This window comes from Gossypium arboreum, chromosome 8 (assembly GCF_025698485.1).
Source record: "Gossypium arboreum isolate Shixiya-1 chromosome 8, ASM2569848v2, whole genome shotgun sequence".
Taxonomy (NCBI): Eukaryota; Viridiplantae; Streptophyta; class Magnoliopsida; order Malvales; family Malvaceae; genus Gossypium; species Gossypium arboreum.
In genome coordinates this window covers 29,305,752-29,323,880 of record NC_069077.1, presented here as the reverse complement: position 1 = coordinate 29,323,880, position 18,129 = coordinate 29,305,752, and the positions used below count along the sequence as shown (strand labels likewise).

At 36.0% G+C, this 18,129-nt stretch overlaps 1 non-coding gene across 1 annotated transcript; it reads left to right on the top strand.

The window, feature by feature from the left end:
- The first annotated feature begins 2,096 nt into the window (after positions 1-2,096).
- On the top strand, positions 2,097-2,203 carry LOC128279912 (small nucleolar RNA R71). The gene has a single exon (XR_008270097.1). It is a non-coding gene; the product is annotated as a small nucleolar RNA R71 (small nucleolar RNA).
- Positions 2,204-18,129: the final 15,926 nt, after the last annotated feature.

Sequence of the window (18,129 nt, the reverse complement as noted above, 5' to 3'; positions counted from 1 at the left end):
TCTTTGTTGTCCATCAGTCATCCCTTTTTCGCCATCTTCTAGTACTACAGTCCATCCGATAGCCTTCTTGAATTATTTGACCACTAGGATGACTTTTTCTTCTTGCTCACTAGTTATTTCTAATGAAACAATCACAGGCAAAGTAGAAGCATTACCTAAATAAGCATATTTTAAATGTGAAGGTAGTACCTTGAGTTCTAATTTAGGTGGCTCCTCGATTGACGCTATTGGTTGGGCATAATCCTTTTTCTCTAATTCCAAAGATTCAAAACCGGATTGCAGATTAAATCCCTTTTGATTAGCTTCTAACAATGCTAAGTATTCATCCTCCTCTTTATCATTCGGAGGATTTGATGTCAAAATTTGTTCCAACGGATCCTCAACATAGTTGAGCTCCTTCTCCATTATTAAATCCTCTAAATCAGATACTACAGAACAATCAACAATTGTGTCAAAAAATCGCATAGACTTAAAAACGTTAAATGTTACCTAATCATCTTGAACACGCTTAGTAAGCTCTCCCTTCTGCACATCAATAAGGGTCCTTCCGGTTGTTAAGAACGGTCTTCCTAAGATAAATGGCACTTCTTTGTCTGCTTCAAAGTCTAGAATAAAAAAATTAGTAGGGAAGATAAATTTATCTACACGTACCAATACATCCTTGATTTTTCCTTTTGGATGTGCTAAAAATCGATCCACTAATTGATGTGTAACTGTAGTAGGTCTAACTTCACCTATCCCCAACTTCCTAAATATTGACATAGGCATCAAGTTAATACCGCACCTATGTCACATAATGCCTTACCACAATATGTTTCTCCAATGTTGCAAGGGATGGTAAAACATCCAGGATCCTTCAACTTTTGGGGTAGTTTGTCTTAAAGGTATGCATTGCATTCCTTCGTCAGATACACCGTCTCAAATTCTCCAACTCTTCATTTTTTGGACAGGATATCATTCATGAATTTGATGTAGTTCGGCATTTGCTCAAGTGCTTCAACCAATGGGATGTTGATATGAAGTTGCTTGAGTACATCTAGGAACTTCTTGAATTGAATCTCATGCTTCTGCTTTTGAAGTTTTTGAGGGTAGGGTGGCGATGGTTTCTTTACTGGAACTAGTTGGTTCATCTTCTGTGGCAATTCTGTATCTAACAGAGTTGTTAGTTTATTAGAGTTAGTTGGTTCTGAAATTACCTTCCCAGGTTTTGCAGATTCTAGTTCTTTTGAAACTGGAATTTCAACACTCGGTTGAACTTCCTCTGAATCTTGAGTGTCAGCTTGCTCCTTTTCAGCTTCGATAGTGATGGGCTCTACTGTCTTTCCATTCCTTAATGTCAACGCTTTGTAATGCTCCTTCCCCGGATCCCTTGGATTCTCCGTATCACTAGGTAAAGCACCTTGTGGTCGGTTCCTGAGCTCAGTAGCAAACTGGCCAGTTGATTCTCCAAATTCCTCAGAGTGGCGTCGTTTTTCGCTGTGTATGCCTATAATAAATTGTTTAAGCTATTGGATGATTCAGCTTCAGCTAGTTTCTAAACTTGTTTGGGGAAGCTAGGTGACTAGGTTGGTCTAGGTTGGGCGTAAGTGTTACTAGTTTCAGCCCCTTGGTTACTCCAGGAAAAATTGGGGTGATTTCGCCATGATAGGTTATAGAAATTAGATTGCAGTCCTTGCCTTCATCGATTTTAGTTCTAGTTACCCATGTAATACACGGATTCTGGGTTCGATGGACATTCTTCGAATAAATGTCCTTCTCCATAATAGACACAGGCTACATTTTCAAATTGATTTGATTGCTATGCTGCAAAACTGTTACACCCATTAGTGGTAAAATTTTTAAGCATTGAGGATATTGAGGATACCTGAGATGCGAGTAAAGTGAGAGTGTCTACTTCATGTATTCCAGCAAATTGTCTTCCTGATGTTATTCGATTGGTTGGCCATTGATAGTTGTTACTGACAATCCTCTCAATAATTTCATAAGCCTCGTTATAAGACTTAGAAAGGAGAGCACCGTTAGTAGAAGCGTGCACTACCATCCTCGTGTGAGCATTGAGACCATTATAAAATGTCTCAAGTTGGATGCAATATGGGATTCCATGATGAGGGCATTACCATAATAATTCTTTGTACCTTTCCCATGCCTCATACAAGGACCCATCATCCATTTGTTGGAAAGCAGTGATCTCGTTCCTTAACTTCGCATTCTTGCTAGGCGGGAAATACTTCATGAGGAATCTTTCTGCTAACTCTTGCCATGTGGAAATTGAATTTGGTGGCAATGAGTTCAACTAGACTCGAGCTCTGTCCCTTAGTGAATATGGGAATAGCTTCAATCGTAATGCATCTTCGGGTACTTCCACTAATTTGAAGGAATCGCTCCCCTCCATAAATAGTCTTAAGTGTAGGTGAGGATCTTCAGTAAGCATTCTACTGAATTGGCCCACCATCTGAAGCAACTGAAACATGACTGGCTTCAGCTCGAACTGTTGTGCCTCAATTTCGGGTCTCTTAATACCCAAATTAAGATCATTAAACACTGGCACGGCATACTATCTTAAAGCTTTATCCCTATTATTAGTAATAAGGATAGGATTTTGAGCAGGGTTTGTTCCATTTCCTTGATTTGGATTTTCGAAGTTCATTTCTTCGGTCCTTCGCTGACTTGCTTGTCTTCTTCGCTGTCGAAAAATTCGTTCAATCTCAGGGTCCACAGGGAGTAAATCGATGATTCGGTCAATACTCATAAACACCTGAAATAATCACAGAAAAATTAAATAAGTTACAATTTAAACAGAAAATTAAACTAAAATGCAAAACTAACAAATTCACAAATTATGACATTTTAAAACACAGTCCCCGGCAACGATGCCAAAAACTTGGAACGATGCAAATGTGCAAGTGTACACAATCGCAACAAGTAATAAAGTGACAAGTAAATGTCAAGTTATCGTACCCACCGGAACTGTGAAAAGAATTATTTATTAGTGCAATTTAAAACACTTTGGTAAAAAAAAATTGAAAAGGGTAATAAAAAAAATTTTTTAAACTAAATAAAAAAATAAAAGTTCTAATGCACAATTTCAAAATATGATTTAATCATGATGACATAATTGTGTTGGATTAATTACATTTCTTTAACTTAGAATTATTAAACTCATGTTTATGTTGTAACGAATAAATTCACGGCAACTCGGTAATTTGCTAACTTATGAACATACTCACCTACACAAATCCATTCATCTCTTAATGTATCCCTATGAATTCAATCGATTAAACAGATTCTAATAAGCAAACATGTTATTGCACATACATACTCATTAAATTGAACTAATCTCTTGCATACTCCTATGTCAATTCAAATGATTAATTAAATCTAATGAGAACATAAAAGACTATGTGAGGTAACAAGGTATCTTACATTGAAACAATTTAATCACAATAATCTTGCAAGTTATGCAAGGCAAGTGTATCGCCAGATACAATGCTAATTTAACCTTCAACTACCTTAGAAGAATAAACATGTACTGATTAAGTAACGTGTCCGTTAATTACAATTTCAATCCGTTTAAATAATTTATTCATTAGTTACCTAACAATTGTAATGCAAGAATAACTTAGTCATGATTTTACCTAATCAAGCATTTTACCGAGGCCTATAACAGTATAAACACAACTTTAATAATTTAAGAGGACGAAATGCAATCAACCCAACACTATTAAAATTCAAGCTAAGCTGATTAAATTAACCATTCCAACAACATAGATATTCATGGATATGTTCATCACAAAAACAACTAAATTTAAAGAGATAGGAAACAAGAATCAAATCTGGTGTTTTTCCGTGGCTTGACTAGGTTGCTCCGTTCTTCCTTCTTTGTTGTCCTTGCTGATCAACGCTGCTATGAACACTCAATTGCTGCTCCAAAATGGCTGAAGAAGAACCCTTTCTCAAGGGGAGATATCGGCAAAAGAGCAATGAACTTTGAATGGGAAAAATGAAAGAAAAAGCGAAAAGTGGAGAGAAGAATTGTGAGAGAAGAGATATGAATGAGGGATATGTTGAAAGATCATGCAAGGGGGGATTTTATAGCTGAATGTGGAAGCTGAAATTTGCTAAAAATAGCAGCCAAAGAGCCACCTTGTAACACCCCAAACCCAGCCCAGACGCTATGGCCGAATCTGGTGTGTCACATTGAAGTGTTTTAGCGAAAACCATGTTTTCATCGAAAACCCTTCTTAAAATAAAAGAAATCCTAATTAACTAAAAAAAACCTTTCAGTTATGAAAGCCTTGTTTAAAACATTTGATTTTTAAGAAAACTTAGTTGCTGAAACGTAGAAAACATACTATAATTGAAGAAATCCATGTTTAACTTCTCGTAATTACAATGAAAATAATAATAAGAATTCAAGTAGTAATAACATAATGAAAACCTTATTACAATCTGGTCTGAACAGACTTAAAAGAAATAAAAACTTAAATGCTTAAAAAAAACCAAGTGTGAATTGTCTTGCTAGTCGGCCACCCAGAGTCCCTCCAAACATCGAACCTTCTACTGAGGATCACTTGAAAGTAAAATAAAAGAGGGGGTGAGTTTTCGAAAACTCTGTGTGTACAACCCTCGATGAAAAATAAGCATTCAAAAAGAAATCATCAAACATGCAATGCAATCCCATCCAAATTATTCATCCGCTACACACCAGCTCTGACCCCCATCACACCATGTGGGGATATAAATATTGACCCACCCAACCCACACACCAATGGTGGCCCGGTTGCGGAACTACCTTTATTTACATATTGGGCTTTAAAACTCGTCGGTGGATCCACGATTGTCAGGCGACCATGCGATCTTCATATACTTCCCCCGTTCCATAGTTCCCACCCCATATGCAACCTAAGCAGAACATCATATGTATGCATGTCACATCCATAAAACCTACGTTCAACACTTAGGGATATTTTGGTCCTTTTCGCCTTTAGGGGCGTTTCAGTAATTTTCCCTTAATTATGGTTTCCACTTACCTTGACCCGTTAACAAGTCCCGCGAGCTAAGATGAAAAAAATACTATGCACTAGGTAGGATTCCAGAGAAGAGGAGGTGGGTCATTAAGACCTCTTAAGTACCAAGCTCTCCCTAGATCCATTCCTAGACATGCATATACCCGTTGCCACACCTTAACCCTTTGACTTGTCCACGGTTGCAATATATTAATTAAGTCTTATGTAGTTATCATATACTAGGCCAAAAACCCCTTACAACGTCCAAACAAATTCACATGTCTGTATCTGGCCCATTAAGCCCAATCATATTCATATGGCCCATTTGGCCCAAACCACATTTATATGGCCCGTTAGGCTCAGTCACATTCATATTCATGCTCACATACAAAATCCTATCACATAGCATCAATATTCAGTTTTTGCCTATTATGGGCCCAACAGCCAATCGAGCCCATTTAGCCCATTCTGGCCAGTATGGCCAAATCACAACCTAAGTCCATGGAATCACCCGTGGGTCTCAAGCAACCTATTAGTCTCCCCCTTACGAGTGTTCACGCACTCGCAAGACTACCGTAGCCAAACTTTTGGCTTTTCTGCATTTCGGCTTTTCGACATTTCGACATTTCGGCTTTTGCCGATTCATAGTGTGTGTGTGTGCAGTTTATGTACACACCTGGTAAGCAAGCGTGCCACAATTCCCTTAGTCACCAACCTACAACGATATCATCCTTCCATTAATCGTATGCTTAATCCATATTCTACCCAAAAACCGAAACCTCACCTTAACCTTACCTTGAACACCAATCCTTAATAGCTTTCCTTGATCACGTACTCCCTAGATCTGCATTAATCTTACTCATTAAAACCAGAAAAATAGATGACTCGTATCCAACACAAGTCCCCTTACCTTAACTATGAACATTCGGCCACCTTAGCCAATGAGAGAGGAATACTTACCAATACCTCAACACCTAAGGAGCAATTCGGCAATGAGCTAAGATCCGAGATCCGATACTAATTCCCTACCATAGTTGATTAGAAAGAGTGAGGGACAATATTTGATACTTAGCAAAGAAAACTGATTGAAAGAGTAACGCTTACACTACATTCGGTCAAAGAGTATTCAGCTCTAGAGATTTTAATGGAAACAATTGCTTATTCGGCACCGAGAGAGAGTGGAAGAAGAGTCGGCTAAACCTAAAGTGAAACAAAGAAATCAGGACAAGGAAAATAAAAAGAAGAATAAGGGTTTTCGGCTTTTGGAGAAATCAGCATAAAGAAAAGGAAGAAAACAGAAGGGTTTTCAGCTTTTAGGGAAGAGGGATTTTGGGAACAAGGTGAGAAAAAGATTTCAGCATTAGCCTCCTTGCATTCGGCACTTATTTATAACCCTTATGGTCGAACTCCTCAAGCCCAAGTTCCCATTTTGGCTCCACAAGCTCCTCACTTCTTATCTCCTCGTTTTTCTCCCTGATAACCCCTTGATCTTTTCCTCAGATTTCTCTCCTGAACACTTCCCTTGGAGTCCATTTCCACGCCACTTCCAACCTTCTAGAAGGCCAAAATTAAACTTCTAAAAACACTAAGCTCGGATTCGAACCTTGGACCTCCTTGCTAACTATTAACGCCACCTCCCTACACTCTAATTGGCCTCACTTAGCCACTCCTCCACAAGGCTTTTTGATGTTATTTTCCCCTATCTTTATTTAAAAGCCCAACTACTTGCCAACCCTGATTCTTTTAATAATTAAATTATAATTTCTTTTACCCCTTAATTCGAACTCAAACCTTGACCAAGATATACCGTAGCGTAATTAACAGTTAACCGGAATTGCTATGTACAAAAAAAGAAAATTCAAGATTTTGGGACTTTTGGGTTTCGGGATTTTTGGGGCACACCCCTTGGCCGGCCTCCTATGTGGCAAAGTTGATGGCTTCAACTTTGCTAAAAATGGAAAATAATTAGCTAATGAGCTCAATTGGGTCAGCAGTTGGACAGTTTTGGGCTGTTCTTTTCTTGGCCGGTTCGATTTACTCAGTTCGGTTCAATCAGACCACTTTTTCATAATTAATTAATCATAATTTAATAACCTAAATTAAATTAGATATAAATTAAAATTAATTATATTATGAATAATTACATATAATTTTGGACCGTCTTAGGCTGAAATTTAGTTCGCCTCATACTTCAAATTGCTTCTCCGTTTTATGCTTCTAGGAGTGTCTGCCTAGCCATTTTTCGCCCTTTGTGCAAATCTGTTGAAAATAACCAAAATTCATCAAAAATAATTATGCAATTAAATAAAATTTAACATGTTCATATTTTAAGTTCACTTTAATTATTTTATAAAAACTAATTATTTTTTGACAAGAATTTAACTGAATTCCCATGAATTTAAGTTAAAAAGGGTATGAAAAAGTGTCTAAATTTTTTTGTTTCCACACACATGTCCGTGTGACTAGCCCATGTGCCCTAGAAATGGCCACACATGCCCGTGTGCCAAGTTGTGTGATAGGCCCTGCAAAACCTATAGGGTATACTGACTTATACGACACAGCCAAGTCACACGCCCATGTGCTAGACAGTGAGGAGCATACTGACTTGATTTCTATTTTAACACCAAGGGACACACGGCCGTGTAACCTGACCGTGTGTCACAAAAAGCTGAAACATGCCAGTGTCTCTGCCCGCTTTGTAACACCCCTAACCTGTATCCGTCGCTGGACTAAGGTTAAAGGCGTTACCGGACAAATCAGAACATTTTACTAGTAGTTCATATACATCATCCATAATCATAATCAAACATTACCATAGAGTCCTTTATATAGGTCATCGAGACCTTAAGCATGCATTAGAAAGGGGTCGAGACTAAATCAAGCTCATACAAATTTTTTCAAAACTTAAACATTTTACAAAGTTATAGAGGTTTCACGCCTGTGTGGACAGGCTGTGTGCCTCACACGGTGTTAGACACGTCCATGTGCCTAGACCGTGTCAAAACAGGGCATACATACTGACTTGTCCACACGGCCACAAGACACGCTCGTGTGCCAGGCTGTGTGAAAATTAAGGAGGCTACTGACTTAAGTCACACGCTCGAGTTTCTACCTCGTGGTCGAAACTGACTTGGCCAGACGGCCTAGCACACGCCCGTGTGTACGACCGTGTGGTCTGCCCAGGCTCATTTTAATATGGCCCTCAAGAAACATAGCTGAGACACACGCTCGTGTCTCTGCCCATGTGGCCAAAAATAAGCCATTTACATGGCTACTTTGCCACCCTTTTAAGGGTCCTCGCTACAAGCATGAAAATCAAAACATTTTATACCAAATTTTCAACCATTTCACAACCAAATCATACACTATTCATGCCATTACATTATCAACAAATTCAATTCTCAATTCTCCAACCAAATCACACCAAGTTTAAACCAAAATCATACCAAAGCATATGTTTCAATACTTCAATTTACATCATTCAATTTCATGACCAAAACTTATCACTTTCTCAAATAAACATATACCAATTCTTACCAAAATGACCAATTTCTATAGCCATTCAAAACACATCATATTGTTCATATTGCATCACATATTTCATACCAAGAACTCATTCTATACAGAACCATAATCAAGCCAAATCACATGGCTAAATATATACATCACAAAAATCAAAGTACTTCTAGCTTATACATGCCATACTCCAATATTTACACTTTCAAAATGTACCAAAATAGAGTTTGATAGTGTGATGATGATCCTCAATGATCCCCAAGCTCCTGATAGCTACGATATCTATAAAATAATGCAAACACACACAAAGTAAGCTTTCAAAAGCTTAGTAAGTTATATACAAATAAACTTAACAAATAACATCAATTCATTCATATAATTTAAGGTAAAATACATTCACATAGCTATATATCTCTTATATTTCATTCAAACATGATTCACATATACATATCATAACTCATTCTTATAGCAACTCATACTTAAACCATATATTCACCAAGGTCCATAAACTTACCTTTCATTCTCAAACATAGTATACAATTCAAATGTACCTGAGTTGGATAAAAATTCACATAGTCACCTATTTTCTCGGAATTCCTGTTGAACCGTTCGGAATGATAAGGATACGCTTATAGCATGGAAAGCTCGTACAATGCCAACGGCCCAGACATAGTCTTACATGTAATCAAATATCGATGTCACTATCCCAGACAAGGTCTTACATGAAATTAAATACAATGTCGATGTCCCAGACATGTTCTTATGTGTAAATCATAAGTTGATGCCAACGTCCCAAACGTGGTCTTACACGATAACACATATCGGATCCTATTTCATGACATATGTATCCTAACTATTCCTATGGTTCATACGGGGCTTTTCGGACATCGAAACTTTGTCGATACTTTATCGGATATCTCATATTCAATGCAATGAGCTATTCATCATTGTTCAATAGCATATAAGAATAAATAAACCATTACAGACACATTATTTATATATAGACTTACCTCGTACGGATTCGAATAGACAGAATCGGCTGCTCAACGACTTTCGACTTTCCCAGATCTAATTCCGTTTTCTTTAGTTCTTGATCTATATAAATTCAAATTTAACTCTTTTATTCACCAAATCATTCAAATCAATCCACAAACATACATTTAGGGCATTTTACAAATTAGCCCTTACATTATCACATTTTGACATTTTAGTCCCTAATTCATAAAATCACAAAATACACCAAATTTCTTTAGACACATGCTTAGTCGAATATTCCTAGTGCTCAGATAAGCCCACATATTTCATTTATTTCATATTTTAGTCCCTCAAAATATTATTTTTATAATTTAGCCCAAATTACTCAAATTCATCAAAAATTCAAAGATAAAATATACTAACCTAACACATATCTTTCATTTTCTATCATCTAAACAAAATATACTAACCCAACACATATCTTTCATTTTCTATCATCTAACTTCATAAAGCTCACAATTTCATTAATGGAATATTTCAAAATCATCATCAAAATCAGAAATATAGGCATGGGCTTTATAGAATATCAAGCAATGATCACAAAAATGTAGAAATTATCGAAAATAGATCAAAACACATACCTCAATCAAGCAAAACCTTAGTCGAACCCTAAACTCTTTTTCTTGTTCTTTTACTTAGTATTTTCAAAAACCATATATGAAAATGAACAAAATTTATGACTTTTGTTTTATTTTAATTATCATATTAACCAATTACCAATTTTACCCTTTGATATAGAACCATTTAATCATTAAAAATATGACCATTTATGTCCATCCATTAGGCTAATGGTCTATTTGCATCTTAAGGACTTCTCCTTTAATAAGACAAATCAATTAAGCATTTTAATAAAGAGCAGGCAACTTGTATTTTTACGCAATTAGGTCCTTTTATCCAATTAAGCATATAAACGATCAGATTTTCGTACAAGATTTTCACACATACTAATTCACATATATGAAAAATAGAAAATAATATTAAAATATTTTTTTGACTCGAATTTTTGGTCCTGAACCACTATTCTGACTAGGGTCTAAACCTAACTATTACAATTCTCCCCCCTTAAGGATTTTCGACCTCGAAAATCTTACCATTGAACAGATTCGGATATTGCTGTCTCCTAACATCTTCAGGCTCCCACGTAGCCTCTTCAACACCGTGTTGATGCAATATTACTTTTACTAACGGAATTTTCTTATTTCGCAGTTCTTTAACTTCACGAGCTAAGATACGGATCAATTTTTCTTTGTAGGTCATATCAAACTGAATCTCTATCTCAGACGGAGGAATCACATGTGATGGATCAGATATATATCCTCGAAGCATTGATACATGAAATACGTTGTAAATCTTTTTTAACTTAGGTGGCAACAACAATCTATAAGCAACTGACCCGATACACTCAATAATCTCATATGGCCTGATGAATCTCGGAATCAATTTCCCTTTTCTGCCAAATCGGAGTACTTTCTTCCATGGAGATACCTTTAAAAAAACTTTATCACCGATTTCGAATTCAAAATCTTTTTGCTTCAAATCTACATAAAATTTCTGACAATCGAATGCTACTTTCAGACTATCTCGGATCACTTTTACTTTCTATTCAGTCTCTTTTATCAAGTCTACCCCGTGAATCTTATTCTCACTAAGTTCAGTCTAATACAAAGGTGTATGGCATTTGCAACCATATAAGGCTTCGTACGGTGCCATTTTAATGGTTGATTGAAAAATTGTCATTATAAGCGAATCCAATCAAAGGAAAATACTGTTCTTACGTACTTTCAAACTCAAGAATGCAACATCTCAACATATCCTCGAGAATCTGAATAATCCACTTGGATTGACCATTCGTTTGCAGGTGAAAAGCAGTACTGAAATGCAATTTCGTACCCAAAGCATCTTGCAATTTCTTCCAAAATCGCAATGTGAATCTCGTATCTCTGTCTTACACAATAGATAATGGTACACCGTGCAATCTTACAATATCAGAAATGTATAACTCAGCTAATTTATCAAGTGAGTAATCAGATCATACAGGAATAAAATTAGCTGATTTTGTCAATTGATAAACTACAACCTAGATTGCATCTTTCTTTCTCAGAGATAATGGCAAACCCTAAACGAAGTCCATTGTCACCCTATCCCATTTCCATTCTGAAACCATAATCAGCTATAACAAACCAAAGGGCACTTGATGTTCAGCTTTAACTTACTGATAGATTAAACATTTCGAAACAAAGTCGGAAATATCTCTTTTCATTCCAGACCACCAGTAATACTATTTCATATCATTATAGATTTTAGTACTACTCGGATGAACAAATAAATGACTATTGTTAGCTTCATTCAAAATCATTTGAATCAATTCTGGATTTCTCAGAACACAAATTCGATCTAAAAACCTTAGACAATTATCTTTATCAACTCTAAATTCTGAATCAGAACTGAGCTCGTTTTGCTAAAATCTCATTATCAATCTTCTGAGCTTCGATAATCTGTTGAATGAATAGTGGTCTTTCTTTTAATTCGGCTAAAACTGAACCATCATCCGACACAACCAAATGAGCATTCATCGCATGCAGAGCAAACAATGATTTTTGACTCAAAGCATCAACAACAACATTTGCTTTCCCCTGATGATAATCAATCACAAGCTCATAGTCTTTTAGCAATTCTAACCACCTTTTTTTGTCACAAATTCAGATCTTTCTAAGTCATCAGATATTTCAAACTCTTATGATCAGAATATACGTGACATTTCTAGTGCCGCCAAATTTTCAAAGAAAACACAATCGCAGCTAATTCCAAATCGTGTGTCAGATAGTTCTTTTCGTGCGGTTTTAACTGTCTCAAACCTTCCTGCATCAAAACACATCCTAGACCATTCAACAAAGCATCACTATAGATCACAAACTCTTTACTCGATTCGGGTTGTACTAATACTGGAGCTTCAGTCGACAGGGCTTTCAATGGATCAAAGCTTTTTTGACACTTTTCAGACCATTCAAACTTCACATCTTTCTAAAGTAGTTTTGTTAACGGAGTTGCAATCATAGAAAAGAATTTTACGAACCTTCTATAATAACCGGCGAGTCCCAGAAAATTGCAAACTTCGGAGACATTCTTCGGTGGCTTCCAATCCAAAATAGCTAAAATTTTGCTCAGATCAACTCGGATACCTGATGCTAATACAATATCGCCCAAAAAACTGACTTCTCGTAGCCAGAATTCACATTTGCTAAACTTTGCATACAATTAATTATCACGCAAAGTCTATAGCACTATTCTCAAATGCTTGGCATGCTCCGATTCATCACGCAAATAAATCAATATGTCATCAATGAATACGAAAACAAATCGATCTAAATACGGTCTAAAAATTATGTTCATCAAATCCATAAAGATAGCAGGTGCATTTGTTAATTTGAAAGGCATAACTAAGAACTCGTAGTAGTCGTACCTTATTTTAAATGTAGTTTTCGGAATGTCTGAATCTTTTACTCACAACTGATAATAACCAGATCTCGAATTTATCTTTAAAAATACGGTTGCTCCTTTCAAATGATCAAACAAATCATCTATTCGAGGTAGAGGGTATTTGTTCTTGATAGTCACCTTGTTCAACTGACGATAATCAATGCATATTCTCATCGTACCGTCTTTCTTTTTCATAAATAGAACTGGTGCAGGTGAGAAACTCAGTCTTGCGAACCCTTTATCAATCAACTCTTGTAACTAAGACTCTAATTCTTTTAACTCGGTCAGAACCATTCTATATAGGGCTGTCGAAATTAAAGTAGTTTTCGGTATTAACTCAATGCAAATTCAATTTCTTGTATCGGAGGTAATCCTCGAAGTTTCTCAGGATATACATCAGGGAATTCATAGACAACAGGCACTAATCAACTTTCTTTTCTGTTACTTTCGAATCAATCACATACGCAAGGAAGCTTTACAACCTTTTCTTACAATACTCAAAGCTTTCATTGACGAAATCACAGCTGGTAACCCATTCAAATCACTGGATTCAATTCGAACTATTTTATCATTCTTGCATCTTAAATCAATAGTTTTCCATTTGCAATTCACAACAGCATCATGCAAAATTAACCAATCCATACCCAGAATTATATCAAACTCATCGAAAGGTAATAACATCAGATCTGCTGGAAAACAAATGTCTCAAAACATTAACGGACATTTCTTGCAGACTTTATCAACCAAAACACATCTACCTAGGAGGTTCGATACTCTAATCACAAATTCAGTAGACTCTACAGGAAAAGTCTTATTGGATACTAAATTCATGCATATATACCAATGTGTTGATCTAGGATCTATCAAAGCAATCGTCAAAGTATCGTAAAGAGTAAATGTACCCGTAATCATATCTAGAGACGAAGCTTCCTTACGAGCTCAAATGGCATAGGCTCTGGCAGGTGCTCTAGCCTCAGATCGAACAATAGTGTCTTTAGTCCCTCTTTGACTACCACTCATATTTTTCAGATTTCTGGGAGGTCTACCTCGAGCTGAAGTGTTATTAGGTCTCAAATTTTGTATAATTTCTTGGTCAACAAATTTGGGGCAATCACGGATGAAATGATTTAATGATCCACATTTGAAACAAGCCCGATCATACAATCTACAATTGCCAGGATTTCTTTTACCATAGTGTTTGCACTCTGGGCGATTAGATCTGACATTTTCAACACTTGCAATAGAAGTAGCTGGAGCTCTGAAGCTCAAATGTGATTATGCATAATCTCTACTCAAATGTCCAACATTAGCCTTTGAATGATTATAATCATCTCGAAACTTCTTTGATGAAGATTGAAATGGCTTGCTCGATGATCTCTTTTGCACTTCTCTAGCTTCTGAATCAGCTTTTCTTTTCTCTTTTCCCAGCTCTTCAGCTTTACATGCTCGTTCAACAAGCACTACAAACTCTTTTATCTCTTGAATCCTGACTAACAAACGAATATCTTCATTCATACCATCTTCAAGTCTTTTGCACATTATTGCCTCAGTAGATACACATTCTCGAGCATATTGACTCAATCTTGCAAATTCTCGCTTGCTTCTGTAACAAACATACGGCCTTGTTTAAGTTCAAGAAACTCTTTACGTTTCTGGTCGATAAATCTCTAACTGATATATTTCTTCCAAAATTTAGCTTGAAAGAAATCCCAAGTGACTCGCTCTCTCGGAACCACTGATATCAAAGTCTTCCACCAATGGTACGGCATATCTCTCAAAAGTGAAATGACACACTTGAGACATTCATCCGAAGTCAATGATAATTCATTGAATCTCGTATTGTATTTTCAACCAGAACTCGACTCTTTCAGCATTATCACTAGTGGTATCTTGAAACTCTTCAGCCTATATTTTCTAATTTTATCGACAGGAGGTTTGCTTAACTAAATAGGATTCACTTGTGACATAGTAGGGACTTCAGAAGGATTAGCCGGGGTTAGGGTTTGTTGAATAGTCAGATTAGTTCTAATGTATTGACCGAACCAATCATTCATCATTTGATAGAAAGCTTGTCTAGCCTCTCCATCATGGCTACTCTTAGCCAGTCTAGAACTGGATGGCGCTAACCCTTGCGTGGGAGTAGGCACATTGCTCTCAACAATGTCAGCTACGGCTCGTTCAGGATCCATTTTCTATATATAAAAACACATTTTCATTTTCAGGATTCATCACACTATCACAGTTCTTAAATATGACATGTATAGCTAAACTCACATACGGTACGTTAGTCTTAGAATCAACTAAACTGTAGCTCTGATACCAACCAAATATAACACCCCTAACCCGTATTCGTCGTAGGACTAGGGTTAAAGGCATTACTGGATAAATCGAAACATTTTACTAACATTTCATATACATCATCCACAATCATAATCAAACATACATCATCCACAATCATAATCAAACATTACCGTAGAGTCTCTTATATAGGTCATCGAGACCTTAAGCATGCATTAGAAAGGGTTCGGGACTAAATTGAGTTCATACAAAATTTTTCAAAACATAAACATTTTACAAAGTTGTACAGGTCACACGCTCATTTGAACAGGCCGTGTGCCACACATGGCGTTAGACACGTCCATGTGCCGAGGCCGTGTCAAAACAAGGCATACATACTGAATTGTCCACATGGCCACAAGGCACGCCCGTGTGCCAAGCTGTGTGAAAATTAGGGAGGCTACTGACTTGAGTCACACGGCCAGTCACAGTTGTGTGTCTAGCCCGTGGTCAAAACAGACTTGGCAACACGGCCTAGCACATGCCAGTGTGTGCGACTGTAAGGTCTGCCTAGGCTCATTTTAAAATGGCCCTCAAGCAACACGGCTGAGACACACGCCCGTGTCATGCCCGTATGGGCAAAAATAGGCCATTTACATGGCCACTTTGCCACCCTTTTAAGTGTCCTCTCTACAAGCATCAAAATCACAACATTTTATACCAAATTCTCAACCATTTCTTAACCAAATCATACACAATTCATGCCATTACATTATCAACAAATTCCATTCTCAATTTACCAACCAAATCATACCAAGTCTAAACCAAAATCACACCAAGTCTAAACCAAAATCACACCAAAGCATATGTTTCAATACTTCAATTTACATCATTCAATTTCATGATCAAAACTTATCACTTTCTCAAATAAACATATACCAATTCTTACCAAAATGACCAATTTTTATGGCCATTCAAAACACATCATATTGTTCATATTGCATCACATATTTCATACCAAGAACTCATTCATATACATAACCATAATCAAGCCAAATCACATGGCTAGATTTATACATCACAAAACATAATCAAAGTACTTCTAGCCTATACATGCCATACTCCAAAATTTACATTTTCGAAATGTACCAAAATAGAGTTTGATAGTGTGATGATGATCCTCAACAATCCCCGAGCTCTCGATAGCTACGATATCTATAAAACAATGCAAACAAATAGAAAGTAAGCTTTCAAAAGCTTAGTAAGCCATATACAAATAAACTTAACAAATAACATCAATTCATTCATATAATTTAAGGTAAAATACATTCATATAGCCATATATCTCTTATATTTCATTCAAACATGATTCACATATACATATCATAACTCATTCTTATAGTAACTCATACTTATATAATATATTCACCAAGGTACATATACTTACCTTTCATTCTCAAACATAGTATACACTTCAAACATACTTGAGTTGGATACAAATTCACATAGTCATCTATTTTCTCGGAATGCCTTTTGAACCATTCAGAATCATAAGGATACGCGGATAGCTCAGAAAGCTCGTACAATGCCAATGTCCTAGATGTGGTCTTACATGTAATAAAATATCGATGCCACTGTCCCAAACAAGGTCTTACACAAAATCAAATACGATGCCAATGTCCCATACATGGTCTTACATGTAAATCATAAGTAGATGAAAACGTCCCAGATGTGGTCTTACACGATAACACATATGATCCTTTGTCATGACATATGTATCCTAACTATTCCTATGGTTCGTACGGGGCTTTTCGAACATTGGAACTTTGTCGATACTTTCTCGGATATCTCATATTCAATTCAATAAGCTATTCATCATTGTTCAATAGCATATAAGCATAAATAAACCATTACAAACACTTTATTTGTGTATAGACTTACCTCGTACGGATTTAGATAGACGGAATTGGCTACTCAACGACTTTCGACTTTCCCCAATCTAATTTCATTTTCGACAAACAGTATGATTAATCCTAAACCTTATTCTTTCCCCGATCTAAATCCGTATTTCACCTTTCTTGATCTAAATATAATTAAAATTAACTATTTAATAATCTTTCTATTTAATTTAATCCCAAATCACATATTAAGGCACTTTTTCATTTTTACCCCTAATATTTCAATATTTTTACAATTTAGTCCTTATTTCATAAAATTACAGATTCATGCAATTCAATTAAAACCCATGTTAGCCGAATTTCAATTAAGTCCCTAGCAGTCCTTATTTTTCATTTATTAACAATTTAACCACAAAATTTACACATTTTACAATTTAATCCCTAATTGGACATTTTACTAAAAATCACTTAACAAATGTTAATCATTAAACATCAAAATCCATCAACGTTAATCAATTGAAAAACCCTAAACCTTTAGTTTTACAAATTAATCCCTGGGCTAGCTAGATTAAGCTGCAATGACTTCGAAAACATAGAAATCATTAAAAACAAAATGAAAATCATATCAATGCAAGGTAAATAGCTTGGTCGAATTCCCTAGAAAGCTTCCATGGTTTTCTCCTTTAAAATTTGGTGAAAGAGATGATAAAAGATGATAAAAATTGTTTTTTTTAATTTAATTAACTATATTTACTAAATACCAAAATTAACCTTATTACTAATTCAAATTTTCAATAATGCCAAGCTATTTACATCCATTATCTAATTAATAGGCTATTTACCACTTAAGGACCTGCATTTTAAAGTTCTATACCTATTAGACACCTTTAGCTAATAGAACTCAAGTTTACACTTTACGC